We start from the raw sequence: 6705 nt of genomic DNA, 5'->3' as shown, positions 1-6705 counted from the left end.
TCTATAATATCTTTACGAAAATCAACAATATCTCAAGAAAGAGAAAATGAGTTGGCTATAATATCAATTGAAAAGAAATTATTAGAAAAAATCGATTATAAAAAAGATTATTAACAACTTTATATCGCAAAAAGTTAGAAAAATCGACTTCAAATAAAAACATATCTTATAACTTTCTTTTAAAAGTTTAGGCCTCATATTAACCTTTCGCTTTAGGCCCCGCATGTGTATGAGCCGCCCCTAATTACCCTAATGCAAGCATAAGTGGCTGGTATATTCTACGGTTCGAACCCGTGACCTATAAGTCATACAGACAACTTTACCGTTGCTCCAAGCATCAGCTTCGATATTATTTGCATAAAATCATGTGTATACCACTTATGACATGTGATGTAGACCATAGAAATTCACTGTACAATTAACCTTTTCGACATGAATTTGTGTAGGTTATTGTTACATTAATTATTTGAACATGATTTACCGTTCAACGACGACTAACGCATGCAATTTCTAAATGAAATCTAGCCCATTTCTATCACCTTTAAATGTTGGATCTATGGCAACAATAAATGAGATAAAGTTTCGTCTCTGTTCCCATGTGTTTGTGAAATGGAAAATTTTTGTATGTCAATTTTGGTCAAGCTTTTACACGTTATATTGATATTAAATGATGTTCTCATAAAACCCTTTGGTCTACCTAAACATTGTGTTTTTCTATAGTACTTCGCATAAAGTGGGCGTTTGGACATAAGAATTGTAAAATTCTAAAAAAAAAAAAAAAGTAAAAATGATATTTAAAAATTAGAGTTTTGTTTGGACATGAATATAATTTTGGGTTGTTTTTAAATTTTTATGAATGATCTAAGTGAAAATTTTGAAAAATAACTTTTTGGAGTTTTTTAAATTTTCGAAAAATTCCAAAATTTATCTTCAAGTGAAAATTGGAAATATTATAGCCAAACACTGATATCGAAAAAAAGTTAAATTTTTTCGAAAAAAAAAATGAAAAACTTCTTATGTCTAAACGGGCACTTAGTTTAGTACAAGGAAAGGTCCAGATACTATATTATATAGAACCATATATATTTAGTGGTAGAAATGCAATCATAATGAGGTATGAAATTTTAGGACTTCCATTGACTCGTTGAGTCCACAGTATACAACTTGTTGATTTAGTCGATTATTTTATTTTTTAAATTTTTCACATAGTTTTATATGAAAAATAGGAAGGTTTAATTGAACAGCGATGATCAGAAAGTTACTGGAATTTGAACTTAGTAACACTACCATGGAAATACAACCTTTTGGCCAAAGAACTATTTCACACTGGGACGGTTGATCATTTGTCCAAGTTATTGGTAATATATAAATTTAATGGATTAAGATTCTAGGTGAAAGTGCACTAATATGATAATACTATAACATAGTATGTAATCATTCTCTTATGTAATCATTCTCTTTTATTATAATTGAAGAAGCACCACCGTCTTGGCTTTTTTTTTTACTTTTCTTAATAAATAATTGAAATTGATCACAAAAATGGAGAGGTATGCATACAAAAAGGTCATGCTTTGCCTAACAATGGTAGTCAAAATCTCTTCCTATTGAAGATGCTTGAAATTATTTTTTTTATAGTAAATGAAAAGCATAATAAAGTAAAGGCATGAATATATATATATATATATATATATATATATATATATATATATATATATATATATATATATATATATGTGTGTGTATAAAGCATGCTATTTTTTCTAATAGTTGATTCTATAAACACTCGAAAAATAGATATGCAAATGACCACATCATAAAAACTGCGACATCAATTACAGCAACAATTACATGAATAGTGTTATAAGAAATATCAAATTATGGTGTATGTCTACTCTTCCTCCACGATCTTCATCTCAAATGTTTAATGACATATTCAATGACATATTTTCTATGTTTAATGACAAATTCAATGACATATTTTCTTCACTTTTCATGCCTATATAAAGGCCTTGTAATAAATAGGAAAATACACACAATTGAAGAAGAAATAAAATCTCTTCTCTCTTTTTCTATATATCTCTTAGCTTGTTTTTCCTTGTTCCATATTGTTACTTTGAGTTATATTTCATAACACGTTATCAGCACGAAGTTCTAGCCAACTGAGTTATTATGATGCGGCAGCGTCATTTAATGTTAATAATATGGTAAGAACGATGACGGTATAAGGTATACAACGCCAGCATATATTCGGCCATCACGGTTAGCCTTTTCTAATTAGTTTTCAAGTTTCTTTATTCTTTACACTTTGTTATTTATGTTTCCATACATGAACATACTTGCTTTACGGAAATATTTTTCTTAAAAGTTCATCAAATCATGTAAGGATTTTTGGTGTAAAGAACGATAAATATTTTTCCTATAACAAGTATTATGTTCCTATGTGTTAATATTAAGAAACACGAAGTGAACACTTTTGAGAGAGCACATATTTTTTCTTTCTATTTTGTCACATATCTCTTCCATCTTAAAGTGGGATAATTATCACAAAGGACACGTAGATTTTAATTGATTATGTATTTTTCTATATTTGCTTGATACTTTTTATTTGATTGAGTCCAGTTAATGAAAGTTTGCATATGCAAATTAAATTCAATCGCCACCAATAGGAAAAATCCATCCCATAAGTATAAAATAAGACATGATGTTACCGTGGAGTTATGAATGGATGTGGACGTGGTAATTGACGAAATTATAATTGTCATCATTATGGTAATGAGAATAATAATTGCTCTCAAAATAATCCTTCACTTTGTGAAAGTGATGTTTGCTATTGATATGGCATGAGATTTTATGAAGCACGCATGGATTATTATGTTACATTCCTGAAGTGAATGTGAAAATAATGTGATAATTATTATGAATACATATTCATTCTTACAAGAATATGAACGTGCTAGTGGTAGTAAATATACCACACTTACCTCGAGAAGGGGGTTTGAGATTAAATAAGAAAATAATGTCATTATTATGGCATGAATGGTCATTGGTTACGTACCTATTGTACGCCAAAATATTTTGTCAATGTGATTATTAAAGGACAACAATAATGCAAGAAACAGATCTTCCATCTAATTTTGACCATGACCATAATGGTATAACTTTCTCTTTAAAAGAGATATTCACCATATAGATGCTGATGAATATATGGTAGTACAAAATTAATTGAAGGCTCTGGAAGAGCTACTATAACTCTGCCTAAGGGAACAATACTTATCATAGATAATGCAATGTTCTCCTCCAAGTTCAAGAGGAACTTATTGAGTTTTAAAGATATCCACCGAAATGGATTTTATATTGAGACAATAGATGAGAATAATCTCGAATATCTCATCGTTACCAAGAATGTCTCTGGCCAGAAAAGGGTTATTGAGAAGTTCCCATCTTTATCTTGTGGCCTGTATTGGACAAGAATTAGTGCAATTGAGGAACATTCTATCGTAAACCAAAATGTTACTAATTCCAATACTTTTGTACTTTGGCATGATCGATTGGGACATCCCGAATCAATTATGATGAGACGAATTATAGAGAACTCAAATGGGCATCCATTATAGAATTTAAAGATTCTTTTAAATAGTCAATTTTCTTGTACTTCTTGTTATCAAGGCAAGTTAATTATTAGACCATCACCAATAAAGGTTGGGATTGAGTCCCCTGCGTTTTTGGAACGTATACAAGGAGATATTTGTGGACCTATTCACCCACGTAGTGGGTCGTTTAGATATTTTATGGTCTTAATAGATGCATCTTCTAGATGGTCTCATGTATGCCTATTGTCATCTCGTAACCTGGCATTTGCAAAATTAATGACATAAATAATCCGATTACGGGCACAATTTTTCGATAATCCAATTAAGTCTATTAGACTTGATAATGACACTGAGTTTTTATCCCAAGCATTTAATGATTATTGATTATCAATTGGGATAAAAGTGAAATATTCTGTAGCTCATGTTCACACTCAAAATGGCCTTGCAGAACCTTTAATTAAACATATGTAATTGATAGCAAGACCATTACTCATGAAAACCAAGTTACCCACTTCAGTTTGGGGTCATGCCATTTTGCATGCAGCAATGCTAATTCGTCTCAGACCGACAAATTATCATAAATATTCCCCGTTGCAATTAATTTTGGGTCATGAACCTAATATATCTCATCTAAGAATTTTTGGATGCGCTGTATATGTGTCTGTAGCACCGCCATATCGCACCAAGATGGGTCCCCAAAGAAGGTTAGGAATATATGTTGGGTTTGAATCTCCCTCCATTATTCGCTGCCTTGAAACATTAACGGGAGATTTATTCACTGCTCGATTTGCAGATTGTCGATTCGACGAGGCATTTTTCCCAATTTTAGGGGGAGAAATTGGTGAAACCAAAGGTGAAATTTTGTGAAAAAATACATCATTATCTCATTTTGATCCACGTGCCTCTATTTATGAAAAAAATGTGCAAAAGATTATCCATTTGCACAAAATAGAAAATCAAATGCCATATGCATTTACGGATCTGATAACAAAATCGCATATCCCTGCAGAGAATGTTCCAATCCGTATTGATGTCCATGTTGGACAATCTTCTAGTGTCATAGCTAATGAGTCAAAAGCATGCTTAAAGCGTGGCAGACCATTGGGTTCTAATGATCGAAATCCTAGAAAAAGGAAAATAAATGATCAAGATGACACTACGAAAGAGTCTCATAAAGAAACCCATAATTTAACCAATCATGAGATTCATGAGGATATCGATGAGCCTGAGACTCAAAAAAATAAGAAACTATCAATAAATCCAATCGATATTGAGACAAATTTGAATCGATTGAATATAGTGGTGGATTATGTCTTTGCATACAATATTGCATCTAGCATTATGCAAGATAATGAGAATCTTGAACCTCAATCTGTTGGAGAATATCGACAAAGACGTGATTGACCAAAATGGTAAGAAGCAATCCAATCTGAGTTGGATTCACTTTCGAAATGTGAAGTTTTGGGATATGTAGTCCAAACACCTAATGGTGTTAAACCTATTAGCTATAAATGGGTCTTTGTACGAAAAAGGAATGAGAAAATGAGGTACAAAGATATAAAGTACGCCTTGTTGCACAAGAATTTTCACAAAGACCTGGTGTCGATTATGAAGAGACGTATTCTCTTGTTATGGATGCTATAACGTTCCGTTATCTCATTAGTCTTGTTGTCTATGAAAAGCTTGACATGTATTTAATGGATGTGGTTACAGCCTACCTTTACGGCTCACTTGATAATGAGATATACATAAAAATTTCCGAGGGATTTCAAATGCCTGACGCACATAATTCAAAGTCCCGAAAAATATTTTCAATCAAATTGTAAAGATCTTTGTATGGTCTAAAGCAATCAGGAAGAATGTGGTATAACAGCCTTAATGAGTATTTATTAAAGGAAGGTTATATAAATGATGTCAAATTTCCATGTGTTTTTATAAAGAAAACAACATCGGAGTTTGTTGTACTTGCTGTGAATGTTGATGACATAAACCTTATTGGAACTCCTACAGAACTCCAAAAGGCAATTGATTATTTAAAGAAGGAATTCGAGATGAAAGATCTCGGAAAGACAAAATTATGTCTTGGTTTGCAAATTGAACATTTGGCAAACAGGACTTTTGTTCATCAATCTGCCTACATAGAAAAGGTATTGAAACAGTTTTACATGGATAGAGCACATCCATTAAGTACTCCGATAATTGTTCGATCACTTGATGTGAATAAGGACCTGTTCTGACCTCAAGAAAAGAATGAAGAACTGTCCTGAAGTATCATATCTTAGTGCAATTGGTGCACTAATGTATCTTGCTAACACTACAAGGCCTGACATAACTTTTTCAGTTAATGTCTTAGCAAGATATAGCTCGGCTCCTACAAGGAAACATTGGAATAAAATTAAACACATATTGCGGTATCTAAAAGGGACTACCGATATGGGCTTATTTTATTTCAATGATTGCAACCCCGATCTTGTTGGTTATGCCGATGCTGGGTATTTATCTGACCTACACAAGGCTCGATCTCAAACTGGCTATGTGTTTACATGTGGAGGCACTGCAATATCTTGGCGATCGACTAAGCAATCAATTGTGGCTATTTCATTTAACCATGCTGAGATAATTGCTATTCATGAATCAAGTCGAGAATGTATATGGTTGAGGTCTATAATACATTGTATTCGAGACAAATGTGGTTTGAAGTGTGACAAACTACCCATAATTTTGTATGAAGACAATACAGCATGCATAGCCCAACTGAAGGGAGGATTCATAAAAGGAGATAGGACAAAGCACATTTCACCAAAGTTATTTTTTACACATGATCTTCAAAAGAATGGTGATATTAATGTGCAACAGATCCGTTCAAGTGACAATATGGCTGATTTGTTCACCAAATCTCTACCGACGTCAACCTTCAAGAAACTAGTATACAAGATTGGGATGCGAAGGCTCAAGGATGTGAATTGATGCTCTCATCAGGGGGAGCTAATATGCGGTGTACACTTTTTCCCTTACAAGGTTTTGTCCCACTGGGTTTTTCTTGCAAGGTTTTTAATGAGGCAACCAAAAAGCATATTTCTAAACATGTGTACTCTTTTTCTTTCACTAGGATTTT

The sequence above is a fragment of the Nicotiana tabacum genome, chromosome 23 (genome assembly GCF_000715075.1).
Source record: "Nicotiana tabacum cultivar K326 chromosome 23, ASM71507v2, whole genome shotgun sequence".
Classification (NCBI taxonomy): domain Eukaryota; kingdom Viridiplantae; phylum Streptophyta; class Magnoliopsida; order Solanales; family Solanaceae; genus Nicotiana; species Nicotiana tabacum.
The sequence above is the reverse complement of the archived record's forward strand: the minus strand, read 5'-3'. Positions refer to the sequence as shown.